Source organism: Stenella coeruleoalba (assembly GCF_951394435.1).
Source record: "Stenella coeruleoalba genome assembly, chromosome: 18".
In the NCBI taxonomy this organism is placed as follows: Eukaryota; Metazoa; Chordata; class Mammalia; order Artiodactyla; family Delphinidae; genus Stenella; species Stenella coeruleoalba.
This window is the reverse complement of record NC_137164.1, coordinates 27,648,023-27,668,630: the sequence shown is the minus strand read 5'-3', so window position 1 is coordinate 27,668,630 and position 20,608 is coordinate 27,648,023.

The following is a 20,608-nucleotide window of genomic DNA, read 5'->3' as shown; positions in this document are numbered from 1 at the left end:
CCAGAGCATGAACCCGTGTCCCCTGCATTGGCAGGCAGACTCTTAACCACTGCACCACCAGGGAAGCCCTAATTTCATCCTTTTACATGTAGCTGTCCATTTCCCCCAGCACCATTTATTGAAGAGGCTGTCTTTTCTCCATTGCATGTTCTTGCTTCCTTTGTCATAAATTATGTGACCATATGTGCATGGGTTTATCTCTGGGCTTCCAATCCTGTACCATTGATCTATATTTCTGTTTTTGTGCCAGTACCATACTGTCTTTATTACTGTAACTTTGTAGTATAGTTTGAAGCTGGGGAGCCTGATTCATGTGTTATAGTAAGGTCATATACTCTAGAACAGTGTTATCCCCCTAAGATAGATTGTTGATAAGAAATTTTCCATAGTAAATTTTCATAAAATTCAATCTAGCAACTATTTTAAAATTCCTATTATTTTCACTCACTCCCCAACTCCTTCTTCGTGTATTCCTATAAACATAAAAAGACTCAAGAAGATTTACCTTTGTTTAAAATAAACAAACAAATGAATGAAAAGCAATGTAACCACATAGAAATATTTAAAATGTGTTAGCAAGAGATAAAAAAAACAAAACTAAATAACCATGAAATAAGACAGGAACAAACACACACTTTTGCATGCACACACAAGCACACGCACATATTGGAAAGATTATCATAGAGAAGAAACAAAAAATATAAACAAATATTACTAAAGAAAATTAAATGTATTAACAAAGAGGTATCCCCTGTATTACAAAAGTGTAGAATGAAAAAGTTCTAGAAAGAAATGGTAACTCAAGAAAAAGAATAAATGGGCACATAGAGACAAAGCAAGGAGGAGAAATTAAGGTCAGAGAAAATAAGGTCATGTTAGAAGAATATAAAAAGAAAATAGGTACAGATTTAACAAAAAATTGTTACATGCATGACAGTAGAAAACTGAGCAAATTTTAATAAAGAACAGGAAGTTTATTAAATTTAGAAAGAAATATATAGATGCTGAAGATCAAAAATGATCCAAAATATGAATATTTAACATACCCCTCCAAAAGAACAAATGAAACAAAGCAGTCAAATGTGTAATTCAATATGATGTACCTCAATTAGAGAAGAACAAATCTTTCGATTAAAATTTCAAGAAAAAAAATGTAGCTCAAGAAATATTGACACATGGCCTGGGCAATTAATTCATTTGATGATAAAGAATCTGAAAGGCAGGTAGGCAAATCTTTAAGTCAACAGCAAGAAGGATAAACTAGGCTTACTTCTGACATCTCCATGGTAACATGCTCCACAACAGGACAACTGAAACAAATATCAGTAAGATTTTCAGGAAACATAATGTGACCAAAAAGTTAAAACTTAGTTAAATTCCTATTTAAGTGTAAGGGCAATAGACAGATATTTTCAAAGAACATCAGACCTCAAACTCATATATTTTTTTATAAGAAATGAATGATGTCTCAAGAATAAGGAACGGTCTGGTAAGATTTTTCAAATGCAAAGTTTTTCTGATATTTGCAGCAACACAGCTCATGAGTAGCCATTGAAACTCCATTTTCATGAATATAAATTCAGGAGCACCTACAAAATTTTGAAAACAATATATTACAGCAGTCAGTCTTTCTTGACTAACTCAAAAAAGTTAATCAGATGCTACTGATACATCGACCATGAACTGTTCGGCCCTATGTGTTGTTCAAATTTGAATCCAGGGTACGATGGCAACAAAGCTAAGTCCAGAATTCTGGTTTTAATTAAGATCCTATCTATCCTGAAGCTTTCATTCCATAGTTGTTTCACGTTTTGCCTTACTACAGAGCTAAAATTGTTTCCAACATTTCTTTAATTTCTTGTTCTCCAAAATAACATAATGTGAAAACAATGATAAAAACAAAACCACTCTTTGGTCTGAATTTTTCAAATTTATGAATCTTTGTGTCAAGATCTTTGTCTTTTCTGTTTTCATAATTAAGGTTTGCATCCAGAGAAAGAAACATCCAAAGATGAAAATGAATTCTTTTACAACCAAGCACAAAGTAAATTGCTCACAGAAGTGCACCAGTTATTTTTAAAAGATTACTAACATTTGAGAAACTAACATATATTGATATTGGAGTTGGAGTACAGGGAGAGGACTGGGGTTGGCGGTGTGAACACAGCCTGCAGGGGGTTAGTGCACCACAGCTAGCCAGGAGGGATTCCGGGGAAAAGTCTGGACCTGCTGAAGAGGCAATAGACTTTTTCTTCCCTCTTTGTTTCCTGGTACGAGAGGAGAGGGGATTAAGAGCGTTGCTGAAAGGAGCTCCAGAGACAGGGGCGAGCCATGGCTAACAGTGCGGACCACAGGGATGGGCATGAGATGCTAAGGCTGTTGCTGCTGCCACCAAGAAGCCTGTGTGTGAGCACAGGTCACTATCCACACCGCCCCTCCTGGGAGCCTGTGCAGCCCGGCAATGCCAGGGTCCCGGGAACCAGGGACAACTTCCCTGGGAGAATGCACGGTGCGCCTCAGGCTGGTGCAATGTCATGCCAGCCTCTGCTGCTGCAGGCTCGCCCTGCACTCTGTTCCCCTCCCTCCCCCCAGCCTGAGTGAGCCAGAGCCCCCGCATCAGCAGCTCCTTTAACTCCGTCCTATTTGAGAGAAGAACAGACACCCTCGGCCAACCTACATGCAGAGGCGGGAACAGATTCCAAACTGAGCCCCAGGAACTGTGTGAACAAAGAAGAGAAAGGGAATCTCTCCCAGCAGCCTCAGGAGCAGCGTATTAAAAATACACAATCAGCTTGATGTACCTGCATCTGTAGAATACGTGAATAGACACCAAATCATCCCAAATTGAGGAGGTGGACTTTGATAGCAAGATTTATGATTTATTTCCCCTTTTCCTCTTTTTGTGAGTGTGTATGTGTATGCTTCTGTGTCAGATTTTGTCTGTATAGCTTTGCTTTCACCATTTGTCCTAGGGTTCTATCTGTCCTTTTTTTTTTTTTAACTTTAAAAAATTTCTTTTTCTTAATAATTATTTTTTATTTTAACAACTTTATTTTATTTTATCCTACTTTATTTTATTTTATCCTCTTTCTTTCTTTCCAATTTTTCTCCATTTTATTCTGAGCCATGTGGAGGAAATGCTCCTGGTGCTGCAGCCAGGAGTCAGTGCTGTGTCTGTGATGTAGCAGAGCCAACTTCAGGATACTGGTCCACAAGAGTCCTCCCAGCTCCACGTAATATCAAATGGTGAAAATTTCCAAGAAATCTCCATCTCAACACCAACACCCAGCTTACTCAACGACCAGAAAGCTCCAGTGCTGGACACCATATGGCAAACAACTAGCAGACAGGAACACTACCATACACATTAGCAGAGAGGCTGTATAAAATCATAATAAGTCCACAGACACCCCACAACACACCTCCAGACATGGACCTGCCCACCAGAAATACAAGATACAACCTCATCCACCAGAACACAGGTACTAGTCCCCTCCACCAGGAAGCCTACACAACCCACTGAACCAACCTTAGCCATTGGGGACAGACACCAAAAACAACGGGAAATACGAACCTGCAGCCTGAAAAAGGAGACCCCAAACACAGTAAGATAAGCAAAATGAGAAGACAGAAAAACACACAGCAGATGAAAGAGCAAGATAAAAACCCACCAGACCTAACAAATGAAGAGGAAACAGGCAGTCTACCTGAAAAAGAATTCAGAATAATGATAGTAAAGATGATCCAAAATCTTGGAAATAGAATAGAGAAAATGCAAGAAACATTTCACAAGGACCTAGAAGAACTAAAGATGAAACAAGCAATGATGAACAACACAATAAATGAAATTAAAAATACTCTAGATGGGATCAATAGCAGAATAACTGATGCAGAAGAATGGATAAGTGACTTGGAAGATAAAAAAGTGGAAATTACTGCAGAGCAGAATAAAGAAAAAAGAATGAAAAGAACTGAGGACAGTCTCAGAGACCTCTGGGACAACATTAAACACACCAACATTCAAATTATAGTGGTTAAAGAAGAAGAAGAGAAAAAGAAAGAGACTGAGAAATCCTTTGAAGTGATTATAGTTGAAAATTTCCCTAATATAGGAAAGGAAATAGTTAGTCAAGTCCAGAAAGCACAGAGAGTCCCATACAGGATAAATCCAAGGAGAAACACACCAAGACTCATATTAATCAAACTGTCAAAAATTAAATACAAAGAAAACATATTAAAAGCAGCAAGGGAAAAACAACAAATAACACACAAGGGAATCCCCATAAGGTTAACAGCTGATCTTTCAGCAGAAACACTGCAAGCCAGAAGGGAGTGGCAGGAAATATTTAAAGTGATGAAGGGAAAAACCTGCAACCAAGATTACTCTAAACAACAAGGATCTCATTCAGATTTGATGGAGTAATTAAAACTTTTACAGACAAGCAAAACCTGAGAGAGTTCAGCACCACAAAACCAGCTTTACAAGTGCTAAAGGATCTTCTCTAGGCAAGAAACACAAGAGAAGGAAAAGGCCTACAATAACATATCCAAAACAATTAAGAAAATGGGAATAGGCATATACATATTGATAATTACCTTAAATGTAAATGGATTAAATGCTCCCACCAAAAGACACAGATTGGCTGAATGGATACAAAAACAAGACAGATATATCTGCTGTCTACAAGAGACCCACTTCAGACCTAGAGACACATACAGACTGAAAGTGAGGGGATGGAAAAAGATATTCCATGCAAGTGGAAACCAAAAGAAAAATGGAGTAGCAATTCTCATATCAGACAAAATAGATTTTAAAATACAGGCTATTAGAAGAGACAAAGAAGGACACTACATAGTGATCAAGGGATTGATCCAAGAAGAAGATACAATTGTAAATATTTATGCACCCAACATAGGAGCACCTCAATACATAAGGCAAATAATAACAGCCATAAAAGGGGAAATTGACAGTAACACTTTCATAGTAGGGGACTTAAACACCCCACTTTCACCCATGGACAGATCATCCAAAATGAAAATAAATAAGGAAACACAAGCTTTAAAAGATACATTAAACAAGATGGACGTAATTGATATTTATAGAACATTCCATCCAAAAACAAAAGAATACACATTTTTCTCAAGTGCTCATGTAACAGTCTCAAGGATAGATTATATCTTGGTCACAAATCAAGCCTTGGTAAATTTAAGAAAATTGAAATTGTATCAACTATCTTTTCTGACCACAATGCTATGAGACTAGATATCAATTACAGGAAAAGATCTCTAAAAAATACAAACACATGGAGGCTAAACAATACACTACTTAATAACGAAGTGATCATTGAAGAAATTAAGGAGGAAATTAAAAATTACCTAGAAACAATGACAATGGAGATACAACGACCCAAAACCTATGGGATGCAGAAAAAGCAGCTCTAAGAGGGAAGTTTATAGCAATACAATCCTACCTTAAGAAATACAAAACATCTCGAATAAAGAATCTAACCTTTCACCTAAAGCAATTAGAGAAAGAAGAACAACAAAACCCCAAAGTTAGCAGAAGGAAAGGAATCATAAAGATCAGATAAGAAATAAATGAAAAAAAATGAAGGAAACAATAGCAAAGATCAATAAAACTAAAAGCTGGTTCTTTGAGAAGATAAACAAAATTGATAAACCATTATCAAGACTCATCAAGAAAAAAAGGGAGAAGACTCAAATCAATAGAATTAGAAATGAAAAAGGAGAAGTAACAACTGACACTGCAGAAATAAAAAAGATCATGAGAGATTACTACAAGCAACTCTATACCAGTAAAATGGAAAACCTGGAAGAAATGGACAATTTTTTAGAAATGCACAACCTGCCAATACTGAATCAGGAAGAAGTAGAAAATATGAACAGACGAAACACAAGCACTGAAACTGAAACTGTGTTTAAAAATCTTCCAACAAACAAAAGCCCAGGACCAGATGGCTTCACAGGTGAATTCTATCAAACATTTAGAGAAGAGCTAACACCTATCTTTCTCAAAGTCTTCCAAAATATAGCAGAGGGAGGAACACTCCCAAACTTATTCTACAAGGCCACCATCACCCTGATTCCAAAACCAGACAGGGATGTCACAAAGTAAGAAAACAACAGGCCAATATCACTGATGAACATAGATGCAAAAATCTTCAACAAAGTACTAGGAAACAGATTCCAACAGCACATTAAAAGGATCATACACCATGATCAAATGGGGTTTATTCCAGGAATGCAAGCATTCTTCAATATACGCAAATCAAACAATGTGATACACCATATTAACAAACTGAAGGAGAAAAACCATATGGTCATCACAATAGAAGCAGAAAAATCTTTTGAAAAAATTCAACACCAATTTATGATAAAAACCCTGCAGAAAGTAGGCATAGAGGGAACTTTCCTCAACAGAATAAAGGCCATATATGACAAACCCACAGCCAACATCATCCTCAATGGTGTAAAACTGAAAGCATTTCCACTAAGATCAGGAACAAGACAAGGTTGTCCACTCTCACCACTATTATTCAACATAGTTTTGGAAGTTTTAGCCACAGCAATCAGAGAAGAAAAGGAAATAAAAGGAATCCAAATCGGAAAAGAAGAAGTAAAGCTGTCACTGTTTGCAGATGACATGATACTATACATAGAGAATCCTAAAGACACTACCAGAAAACTACTAGAGCTAATCAATGAATTTGGTAAAGGGGCAGGATACAAAATTAATGCACAGAAATCTCTGGCATTCCTATATACTAATGATTAAAAATCTGAAAGTGAAATCAAGAAAACACTCCCATTTACCACTGCAACAAAAATAATAAAATATCTAGGAATAAACCTACGTAAGGAGACAAAAGACCTGTATGTAGAAAATTATAAGACACTGATGAAAGAAATTAAAGATGATACAAATAGATGGAGAGATATACCATGTTCTTGGATTGGAAGACTCAACATTGTGAAAATGACTCTACTACCCAAAGCAATCTATAGATTCAATGCAATCCCTATCAAACTACCACTGGCATTTTTCACAGAACTAGTACAAAACACTTTGCAGTTTGTATGGAAACACAAAAGACCTCGAATAGCCAAAACAATCTTGAGAACGATAAAAGGAGCTGGAGGAATCAGGCTCCCTGACTTCAGACTATACTACAAAGCCACAGTAATCAAGACAGTATGGTACTGGCACAAAAACAGAAAGATAGATCAATGGAACAGGATAGAAAGCCCAGAGATAAACCCACGCACATATGGACACCTTATCTTTGATAAAGGAAGCAGGAATGTACAGTGGAGAAAGGACAGCCTCTTCAATAAATGGTGCCGGGAAAACTGGACAAGTACATGTAAAAGTGTGAGATTAGATCACTCTCTAACACCATACACAAAAATAAGCTCAAAATGGATTAAAGACCTCAATGTAAGGCCAGAAACTATCAAACTCTTAGAGGAAAACATAGGCAGAACACTCTATGACATAAATCACAGCAAGATCCTTTCTGACCCAGCTCCTAGAGTAATGGAAATAAAAACAACAATAAACAAATGGGACCTAATGAAACTTCAAAGCTTTTGCACAGCAAAGGAAACCATAAACAAGACCAAAAGACAACTCTCAGAATGGGAGAAAATATTTGCAAATGAAGCAACTGACAAAGGATTAATCTCCAAAATTTACAAGCAGCTCATGCAGCTCAATAACAAAAAAACAAACAACCCAATCCAAAAATGGGCAGAAGACCTAAATAGACATTTCTCCAAAGAAGATATACAGACTGCCAACAAACACATGAAAGAATGCTCAACATCATTAATCATTAGAGAAATGCAAATCAAAACTACAATGAGCTATCATCTCACCCCAGTCAGAATGGCCATCATCAAAAAATCTAGAAACAATAAATGCTGGAGAGAGTGTGGAGAAAAGGGAACACTCTTGCACTGCTGGTGGGAATGTGAATTGGTACAGCCACTATGAAGAACAGTATGGAGGTTCCTTAAAAAACTACAAATAGAATTACCATATGACCCAGCAATCCCACTACTGGGCATATACCCTGAGAAAACCAAAATTCAAAAAGAGTCATGTACCAAAATGTTCATTGCAGCTCTATTTACAATAGCCCGGAGATGGAAACAACCTAAGTGCCCATCATCGGATGAATGGATAAAGAAGATGTGGCACATATATACAATGGAATATTACTCAGCCTTAAAAAGAAACAAAATTGAGCTATTTTAAATGAGATGGATAGACCTAGAGTCTGTCATACAGAGTGAAGTAAGTCAGAAAGAAAAAGACAAATACCATATGCTAACACATCTATATGGAATTTAAGAAAAAAAAATGTCATGAAGAACCTAAGGGTAAGACAGGAATAAAGATGCAGACCTACTGGAGAATGGACTTGAGGATATGGGGAGGGGGAAGGGTGAGCTGTGGCAGGGCGAGAGAGAGTCATGGACATATACACACTAACAAATGTAGTAAGGTAGATAGCTAGTGGGCAGCAGCCGCATGGCACAGGGATATTGGCTCGGTGCTTTGTGACAGCCTGGAGGGGTGGCATAGGGAGGGTGGGAGGGAGGGAGGCACAAGAGGGAAGACATATGGGAACATATGTACATGTATAACTGATTCACTTTTTTGTAAAGCAGAAACTAACACACCATTGTAAAGAAATTATACCCCAATAAAGATGTTAAAAAAAAAAAAAGTTGTGGTACATATATACAATGGAATATTACTCATCCATAAAAAGGAACGAAATTGAGTCATTTGTTGAGATGTGGATGGATCTAGAGACTGTCATACCGAGTGAAGTAAGTCAGAAAGAGAAAAACAAATATCGTATATTAACGCATGTATGTGGAACCTAGAAAAATGGTACGGATGAACCAGTTTGAAGGGCAGAAGTTGAGACACTGATGTAGAGAACAAACGTATGGACACCAAGGGGGAAAACCGCAGTGGGATGGGGATTGTGGTGTGCTGAATTGGGCAATTGGGATTGACATGTATACACTGATGTGTATAAAACTGATGATTAAGAAGAACCTGCAGTATAAACAAAAAACCAAACAAAAACAACTAATACTAAACTTTCTTTGGGTTATTTGTATGGAAATATGTTAACATAAATGTTTTAGACATTACATGAAATTTCCTAAAATCTTATATGTTCTGGTATAATGTTATAAGTCATAATTCTAGTTTTTACTTTAAAATGTATATCAGAAATAACTAAATTTCCTTGTCAATTGCATTATTATGAACTTTCATCAAATCTTTAACCATGGTCATTATTAAGTCTTTTTTCATTTACAGACAGTTCTGGGTGTACTCTGATGCTTTTGCAAATATGTTCCTATAAAAGGGTTTCATCTTCAAGGAATTCATGGAAAAGAGTCTGACAAGTACAGGTTTCTGGTAACTGACTATACTGCTGAACTGAATGAATAAGCATTTTCAGAACTCTATTGGAAAGCTGATGAATTCATAAAAATGCTAACAAAAGATCAAGATGAAAAAAAATAATTACATGGAACTGAGTGAACTGATGAGGATGATTATAATTTTAGTGACTTTCTGTTTGAATAAAAAAAATATCCCACAAGGACTAAGAGGCAAAAAAATATATATATACAAATCAATTTTCACTGTAAAGTAAAGGAACTGTTACAGTGGAGGATTACTGGACCGGATGTCAGTATTATGACATAGTATGAGTGTGTTTCGTGTTTGGTAATTGCAATCATTGTTGCTTTTGTTGTGGTCATCCATTTACAATGCTTGGTGTCAGTTTATTTATCTCTTGTAAAAATAAAATACAGTTTGTGTGTGTGAACAAAAATAGAAATGTTACATTTTTCTCAAAAACAATGTAATGGATTAAAAAATATATATTGAAATATATATATAGAGAGAGAGAATTAGAATTTTTCAGGCATCTGTAATTACATGGAGGGTTGTCAGAGGGAAAAGTTAATAGAAAAGTTCCATGAAATATGGGCTATTTAGGTTTGTAGTAAGAAATACTTTAGGGGAAACTCTGTTACAACACAAGGTTCTTGTTTGATTTGGCAACTATTTGTTTTATCATTTAAGCTTAAACAAGTCAAATCCCTGGTTGCTCCTAGAGGGGGAAGAGCTGCTGTATTTATTTAGCAGGTGTTTTTCCCCTGCTTAATAGAACTCTCTAGGCCTGCTCTATAAATGAAAAAAATTAAAAATTAAGTTCAATTTGGTTAAGCAAGAAAGAAGAGCTAGTTTAATATGACTGAAATTGAGATTTAAAATTGGTCAGAAATTACTGGCTTGTTTTTTATTTCAGAAGATATAGGCATGTTTTTTTTTGCATTTTGACTGCTTCATTCATTTCAAGAATGTCCTTAAATCTCTGCAACCTTTCTCTGTTATTATCAGATGAACATCTCAGCTTGTAATGCTGTGGCTATATAAACAAGGCAAATAACTATTCCAAACAGCAATATCCACCAACATCACCAGATCTACAAAATGTCTTAGAAAATAATAGATGGTATCAACTTTATTACTTGTTCAGATTATTCACAGAGTTGGGTATAAGTTTGGAAAGTTATTGTACAGTAATCTTTACAGACAAAAAACATTTCCTTTATAAAATGAGAAGGGCACCAAAGACGATTTCAAAGAGCTTCAAAACCTAGTAGGTTGCACAGGTGGGATAGTAAAAAGTTAGTATTAAGTTTGCATTGCATTGAAATATTTTTATCTCACATCTAGCTCTTTGTACTAATGTTGGTATACTGAGTTCATATTTCCACATATACAGGCTCTCTGCTCTAAACAAATCACAATAATAAATAAAATATAGAGAACAAAAAATGCATAGACATCCTTTAAAAAAGGAATATTTCTGAGTACTAGAAAGCTCACAGAAACACAGAGCAGTAAGCTTTGTTCACTGTGTACCAGATGAGCTCTCAGTCCAGAGAGAAAATGAGGAACAGAAGTTCAAATGGAACATGTTAATATGGACTGAATTTCCTCTAAGTTATATGGGGCTCCAAAACTCACTTCTTGAAGCTGGTGGTTAAGACTCATTAAAGAACCTGAAGTACATCACTGACAACCTGCTGGAGTTACAGGTTCTTGGGAAGCTGTAGGTGAGGAAACAGAAGGAAATGTAGAGGCACCCAGCCAGTGTCCTTTCCATCGGTAACTGCATCTCTGAGATCCTCAACATCAACTGAGGGTAACAGCTCAATAAAAGCATGTAAAATATGCAACGTTGTATGAGTTTTTGGAAACTAAGGGTAGATATGCAAAACATAAGGGAACTGCTCCAGTGGGAGAGAGAAAAAAAGAAAAACTGATATAAAAATGTTACCCACTCTGGGGCTTCCCTGGTGGTGCAGTGGTTGGGAGTCCACCTGTCAATGCAGGGGACAGGGGTTCGAGCCCTGGTCTGGGAGGATCCCTCACGCCACAGAGCAGCTAAGCCCGTGTACCACAGCTACTGAGCCTGTGCTCTTGAGCCCATGAGCCACAACTGCTCTGCCCTCATGCCACAACTACTGAAGCCCATGCACCTAGAGCCCGTGCTCCTCAATGGAACGTGCCACTGCAATGGGGGACCAGCACACCATGACGAAGGGTGGGCCCCACTCACCACAACTAGAGGGAGTCCTTGTTCAGCAATGAAGACCCAACGCTGCCAAAAATAAAATAAATAAATTTATTAAAAAGAAAGTTACCCACTCAAAATTGCACTGTTTCCAAAAATTAAAGAACATATATAAAAAAGCTAATGTCAAGAAAGATAGCAAGTGAACAATCAGAACTAGTATCTTATTTGAATGAAGTTATCTTTATGAATCTGTCTAACAAAGGCTTTAAAATAAGCATACTCAAAGAGATGACTGTGCAGACAAGGTTGTGAGATAGAGTTGATTTACTATTTTGGTAATCCTCCTGACAGTATACCTTCCTCTATTTCAGAGATAGAAAAATGTTAACTATACCTAGATTCCTTTGGGGTTGGAGTTACAGAGGGAAAGTATGTTTTGCTAATCAGATACATTTGTACAGAAGAGTCAGGACTGAGTCAGTTGGAGAGGCAGTACAGGGATTGTCCATCTTGATAATGTGGGCTGTAGTGGGTGCAGTATGGCTCTGGACCATCAGTTCTCGTGGTGGCTACCGTAGCCTTGGATAAAAATACAAGGTGTTTATTCCTGGAACCAAAGTTAATTTTACTTCTTTATCTTTTTATATGGCTGAGCTAACATGATGCTAATGTCAACACTTGGGAACGTGTCTTTCTAATTTCCTGAATGTAGTCAATGTTGTAACTCTCTGTGGATCACTTCCTTCAATCATTTTGATCCTAAACTTTATATGGAAACAACCCCAAACACACACATACACAAACACACAAACCAAAAACAAGTAATATTAGCAACATTTTGAAGAATGGAAACAATGAAGGGGTAATTGCTTCTGTAATTTTAAAAAGTAGCATTAAAAACTAAAATGTATTAAAAGGCATGACGTTGGTGCATAAATATATAGATAGATCAATGGTACAGAACATAAGGACAGAAATAAATCCAAATAACTCAGAATTTTTGCATATGTTGGTTTCTCAAACTAGTGGGAATAATTACTGTTTAATACATAAGGAAAGACTATATATTACCTGTTTGGGGGAAAAAAAAGACAAATTAGGATAATTCCTCATATCATCCACTAGGGTAAATTGCAAATTATTATAAGATAAATGTACAAAATGAAACGTTACAGGAACTAGAAGAAACTATAGTGAATCCCCTTAAAACTGAGAGAAGAGAAAAGCATTCGAGTTATGAATTAAAACCAAGAAGCAATAAAAGCAAAATGTATATAATATTACTTCTGTGTAAGAAACAGGTAAATAAGAATATATTTTCAAAAATATGTATAAAGAAATACCGGAAAATATGCATGAAATAATAAAAATTATACGAAGAGGGCAAGGGGATGGGGTGGATGCTATAAAGATAGAAGCAAGATTTTCTCTCTATATATATTTTATATACTTTTACATTTTTTTTTTTATTTTTATTTTTTGCGGTACACGGGCCTCTCACTGTTGTGGCCTCTCCCGTTGCAGAGCACAGGCTCTGGACGTGCAGGCTCAGCGGCCATGGCTCATGGGCCCAGCCGCTCTGCTGCATGTGGGATCTTCCCGGACCGGGGCATGAACCCGTGTCCCCTGCATCGGCAGGTGGACTCTCAACCACTGCGCCACCAGGGAAGCCCCTACCTTTACATTTTTAAATAAATAAAATGACCTTGATTAGTGAACAAGAAAATACTGGATTATATATACATACATATATATATATATTTTTTTTCAGATGTACAAGGGATGTTTTCAGAATGGACTACAAATAAATTCCATAGGACACCTTGAAGAATTCCAAAACTGATAATGAATTATAAAGTAGTATTAATTTAAAGCAGTTTAAAAATTTTAGCTTTGAAATATACAACTCAATTCTGCATAACACATGAAAAGCACAATAAAATGACAAAATACTTGAAAATAAATCACAATGAAAAACTATGGAATCAGTAAAAAGTGAAATTACAAGTAAATTTATATCCCTAAAATCTTGTTGTTTTATATAATCTATAAGTGCAAATGTCTAAGCTCAAAAAAGGACATTAGAGGAATACTAGCATAAAAGAAATAACATAACAAAGAAAGATCACTAATTAACATAATAGAAAACAAAACCCAAAATTATTAATTAAAATACACAAAAATTTAAAAGCTAGATATTAGGTTTCCAAAAACTAAAATAGCAACCTGACTTCCAAAACTACTGATACAGGGGTGGAGAGTGGGGATGGGAGGAAACTGAAACATAAAGAAGAAAGAAAGGTTTTTCTAGACAAATATAAATCACCAAAAATAAATAAATAAATAAATAAATAAATAAATAAATAAATAAATAAATAAATATATATATATATATATATATATATATATATATATATATATATATACAAATGAAAACTTTAAAAGACTTTGGGTAAAACAAAACTTAAAAACAAAATAGAAGTGTTGGACAGAGTTAAAGAGTTTAACATAATTTGGATTGGATTCCAAGAAAAAAATTGAGTAAAAGCAACATTTGACAAGATAGCAACAATTTTTTGTTTTATATTTTCTGTAATTTCATTAAAGTCTTCAAAGAAATCACAAGACAATTTGAAACTACTTTCAAATCAGAGTATCTAAGAGCTAAGATGAACACGTTTTTGTTGTCATGATTCAATTCATTCCTTGATATATTATAAGAAGCATGATCCTTGTTAATATTTAGCAGAATCAGCTCTGTGCTGTAACACAGAGCTGGTGTCTGGTCAACAGATCTGGTGCCTAAATTTCCCCTTTTTTTTCACCACAGGATTATTTTAGTTCTAACCTCTGAATCAGAAAAATGTAACTTTAATGTTTCATAGAACAATCAGGTAATAATATAATAATGCATGTTCTCTTTGCATGGTATGCACAAGGTAATATAGCAGCTATTTTTGACTGAGCATGGATGGTTTTTGAAGAGATGAGTAAACTTTTGATTGATTTAAAAAAAAGCAAAAAACAAATCACCAGTAGGATTGTAAAAAGACAGAAAAACGTCAATTGTGGTAATTGTATATCTATTTCTTGAAAGTTAAGGAATTAACTATATAGTATAATTGATAGAATTAGTAGTAGTTGAATGTGTGTTTCTGTTATATTGTTTATTTTTTTCTGTTTGTTGTCAGTAATTCATAATGAAAAATTAAAAGCAGAATAAAAAATTATCCAAAAATTTCCCTAAAGACACTGCCACCTCCCAAGATTCTGATGTGAAATGGGCAGTAAGCACAATGGGAGTAATCGAAGCACACCAAACTATGGGTCTTTCTCAGGAAAATGACAAATAAGCATCACTTCTGGCTCTTATAAAAAATAAAACAAAACTATAAGGTCTAAAACTTTTTTGATTAAGTGTTCTTTGCTTAGAAAACCTACCTTTCTAAACAAATATAGCCTTGATTCAATACATATTACTATCAGTAGTTGCATTCTTAAATATTAGAGAAAATCAGTCATTTCCCATTGCTATATTTTTTTTATTGGAGTATAATTGCTTTACAATGCTGTGCTAGCTTCTGCTGTACAATGAAGTGAATCAGCCATACACATACGTATATCCCCTCCCTCTTAGACCTCCCTCCTGCCCCCCCAGCCCATCCATCTAGATCGTCACAGAGCACCGAGCTGAGCTTCCTGTGTTTTATAGCACTTTCCTGCTAGCTATCTATGTTACGCTTGGTAGTGAATATATGTCAATCCTAATCTCCCAATTCATCCCACCCTCCCCTTCTCCCTCTGTGTCCACATGTCTGTTCTCTATGTCTACGTATTGCCACCCTGCAAAGAGGTTCATCTGTACCATTTTTCTAGATTCCACATATATGCATTAATATATGATATTTGTTTTTCTCTTTCTGGCTTACTTCACTCTGTATGACAGACTCTAGGTCCATCTACACCTCTACAAATGACCCAATTTCATTCCTTTTATGGTTAATATTCCATTGTATATATGTACCACATCTTTTTTATCATTTCATCTGTCTTTGGACATTTAGGTTACCACAACTATTTCCATTTTAATGATCAAGTTTGTTGCCTAATAAAGTTTATTTAAGTATTCTTAATTTTATAGTTAGTATTCTTCACACAATTTATGATCTTTGTAGAAAATAATACAAATGTGGATAAGCCTCATTTCTGTAGATCAGAAAATAAAAGTGACCATGTTCTCAACAGAGAGTAGTATTTACTATGATAGGAATATAATCATAATTATTAATTAACTTTTCATAAGCAACAGGAATATGGACATCACATATAATGTATGTATAACACAAATGTGGTCATTGTGCATCAATTTCCTTTTTTCCTTGAGAATATTTAGTTAGCGTATTTCCAATGCCAATAAATGCACTGTTAAACTATCCTTTTCAATAGCCAGAAAATATTCATAATTTATTTAGTAGCCCATATTAGAACACTTTGGTTGATGCAGATCTTCAATACTGTATTGCATTTTCTAGTAAACATTTTGGACTTTACATTTTAAAGCACATAGTCTATGTAATTAATTGAAAGGTACATTATAAGATTCCTTTACATATTTTAAATAAACAAAATTTGCACCTAGTTACATTATAATGTCAAAATTCTTGTAAGTCTAATTACAAGTTCTGACATAATAGCTATTTCTGATAGTTATTTGCATTTAAAATTTTCACATCATATTTGTTGTATAAATTATAGAAAAATTACTATAAAATTATTATATTTTATTTAAAAAATGTTTTACATGACTCATGAAACTTCTCTTAAAAATGAGTTTTTATAATTATAGCTCTGTAGAATTAAATTTGATTTTATATTTATTTACTTCACTTGAAATTGCTATTAGAAACATAAATATTGCCTGAAGCCTCATGAGTCATCCCATGAAAATTCATTGTTTTGTACTGACAACATGTCTCAAAACACTGCAAAATTAATGCCCCCAAAGAATAACACTGATAATTTTACTTTCATCTCAAAAAAACTTTAAGAATTCAAGGAAATAATAGCCATGATAACTAACCTGCTCAAATGCCCAGAACAACCTAACACCTTTAATAAATATTAAAAATATATATATTATAATTAAATTTGTGCCAATTATTACCTTGCTCTTAATTTTCTTAATTGTTTAGGTTATCTGATGTATTGGGAAAAAAAATAATTTTCTGAAGACTGAAGTGCACCCATTAATATAATAAAGTCCCTATCCTTGCTTTATGCCCATGTTTAGCTTACTTAATCTTCTTGAGCCTTGGTTTTTCCACTTATAAAATGATGAAAACAATAGTATCTAAATTATAGGTTGTTGTGATAAATAAATGGAAAATCGTGAAGAGTAATTAGCACAACATCTGATAACTATTATTACAGGTTTAAATATTCATTTGTATTTTATAACTGCTTGCTTACAAAAAGGATTTTTGAAAGCAGTTTTTCTACCCTACTCAGATAACGTATTTAAGCCAACATTGCACCTGTATTTGAATATTATAATAAATTGAGAAGCCACAAATAACTCATCTCCCAATCCCAATACCCAATGAAATAAAAAAAAAATTCAAAAAATATTAATGTGGTTATGTGTTCAAACATTACACAAAAATTAAGAAACCATTATGGCTGAAGAATGGGAAACAAGGAAGATCTCTATAGGATGAGATCAGAGAGATAGAGGGAAGTAGGTGATTTAGAACTTTATATAGCATCCAAAAGTTTTGGATTCAATGGAAGTCATTGGAAAGCTTTCAATAGGGGAATTATATGACTTAATTTATATTAATTTGGAAAATTTATGTTAATTTACACACATTTCTGTGTGTGAAATGAATTCTGGAGAGGGATGCACAGAGTGGCCCAGCCATGAAATGATGGCATGCCATGTCAAAAAAAAAAAAAATCTGGATTTAGGTAAGGAGAGACTTTGCTCAAAATAATTATACTTTGGGCTTCCCTTGTGGCACAGTGGTTGAGAGTCTGCCTGCCGATGCAGGGAACATGGGTTCGTGCCCCAGTCCGGGAAGATCCCACATGCCGTGGAGCAGCCGGGCCCATGAGCCATGGCCACTGAGCCTGCGTGTCCAGAGCTCTGCAACGGGAGAGGCCACAGTGGTGAGAGGCCCGCGTACAGCAAAAAAAAAAAAAAAAAAAAAGTATACTTTGACTATGATATCTGCAAGTGCCTCCAAAGTCAGGCAGAAAAGGGATTTTATTTTATAGGGAAGAGTAAACAAAGCCAGAGAGAACTATGAGTGGGGAAATGGGACGGGGTGTGGAGAAGCAGAATGAAAGCATAGAATGAAAGAAGTAGAATGAAAGTAGAATGAAAGAGGTGATGTGATTGGACAGTAGATCATAGAATGTTTTACCCTGATGCTAGAGTATCCTCCAGAGAGGCCAATAAGGAGAGGTTGCTTACTGAGAGGTCGTAAGGCCAATTAGTATGGCTCAGGCTGAGGGTGGGTCAAAGTTTGTCTGTGGAAAGAAGGAAGCAAGTCAGTTTGATAGGCATTTTATTCCAATTGATTAGTGGTGACAAACGGTTCACATGATCATTATGAAGCAAAGAATGGGGAGGGTCTGTGTCTGGCCTTGTCATAGGTAAACAAAAAGACATCCCTGAGTCTCCTATATAAGTCATATGGGGAAGGAGCGTCCTTTGCATTGGCTGTTTCATGAAACATAAAAAGGTGAGGGGATTTCTTTACTCTCTCTGTTTCCCAGGATCATAGAGCTTCAGTATAGTTCAACATCGTTGGTTGACAAAATGAAAGTGGCAGAATTTAATTAAACTAAAATATTTATTAAGAATGTATAATGTTTCAACAATTATTCTGGGCACTTGTTATATAGAATTTAGCAAAATAAAGAAATCCTCTTCTCTCATGGAGCTTTCATTCTATTGGGAGAACACAGAGAATAAATAGACAACAGTGTAAAATATAATATAATATAATACAAAATAGTAGGTCTAATGGAGAAAAATAAAGTGGGATATAGAAAATGGGTGGGGAATTCTATTCAAGATAGATTGTGCACCTATGCATGAAGGTGATATTTGAGCAGAGTTGTGAATGCCTAGATGGAATAAAACCATAAGGATATCTGGAGAAGATTATTTCAGGCAAAGGGAACAGCAAGTACAATGGCTCTGAAGCAGGAGTAGTATACATGACTTTGAGGTGATGGAGCAGAGTGAGTGAAAGGGAGAATGATGGAAATATTTATGCAATGTCTTGTAGATCTTGGTAAAATTTTACATTTTATTCTAAATGAAATGGGAATTAAATAGAGGAAATTAAGCAGAAGAGGGACCTAGACTGACTTGTTTTTAAAGAATTACTGTGGCTGCTGTGGGAAAGACAAAGTAAAGGAGATAAGTTAGGAAGCCTTTGGATTAGTATAAGAAACATGATAGCAGGTTGTACTTCAATGGTAGCAGAAATTGTAAAGAAAAGTGTGAAGAAACTGTTAATCATAAACTATGACTCAAAGTTAATATATGGTAGTAAAATGATGGTTATGTGGAGTGTTAAGTAAAGAATAGAATCATGAATGACTCTTAGAATTATTACTTTAACAGTTGGGTATAAAACCAATAGTGGAAGGCATTAGTGATAGCGTGGGAATTCAGAAATCTCTTTAGGACATATTATGTTTCAGGTTTTGAGATTATTAGACTTCCAAGAGAAAAGGCATACAAAATATATCTGCTTTTCAAATATGAGTTTCTGTTGCTAACCATGAAGACACTTGATAGATATAACATTCTACTTTGACACTTGGTTAAAAATGCCTAAGAAAATGCTACAATTTTGGATTCATTGGCATATAGATAATATTTATATCCATGAGACAGAATGATATCACTGAATGGGAAAAAATACACAAAGGAAAAAGGTCCCAGGTCCCAACATTTAACTGATTTAGAGAAAAGGATAAAATAATTATGATGATGCTACTATGACAGTCATGAAAACAATATTAGAAATAATATTCATAATGCAGCAGAATGCAGTTTTCTGTCCCTTTCTATCCTGTTTCCCTCACTCAAATTATCATGCCTACATCAAAATTATACATAGAAAGAAGAGCAAAATTATCAGGAGAAATATTTTTTTTCTTATAATTATTTCACTGTGAAACATCTAAAGGAAGCCGAGAAGAAATCCTCAACTATTAGGCTGTTATAATAGGAGTAGACTCAGAAGAAGACTTTACATAGACAAGTAGGTGACCTCACATGAAATGTGTGTGTGTGTGTGTGTGTGTGTGTGTGTGTGTGTGTGTGCACATTACTTGGTACCACTTTCTATATTGTGTTTTTGGTTTTCTAGTAAGAATGCATTGTTTTCATGTCCTTCCAGAAATGTCAGTGCATAATGTGAATAATAATAGTAATAATGATAACAATAATAATAACAACTAATATTTATTGAGTCCTGAATGATGTCAAGCTCTTTGCTAAAAGCTTTAAATGAATAAGCCCATTTAATTTTCATAAAATAATTTAGTTACAATTATTTTTTTTCATTTGTCAGCTGAAGAAAGTGAGATAAAAAGTGAAAGAGATCAATTTGATTTCAAAATTTTGTTTACTGCTTTCATTATTTGTCAAATGAAGAGGAAAATAGCACTATTCATAAATGCAATAGAATTATTAGGTAAAAAATGGGAATAGCAACACCCAATATTTACTGTAGTAAAGATTATACCAGATGCTTTTGTTAATTCTAATGACTATGTGGGCTCTCCCACTTATTGAGTGCTCACAACGAGACAGGGAATATCCTAAGTGCTTTATAAGCATGGGATTATTTAATTCTCATAATTACTTCAGCATGAAAATCAGGCCTTGGAAGATAATAAATTATCCAAGATTAAGCAATTTGTGAGTGGCA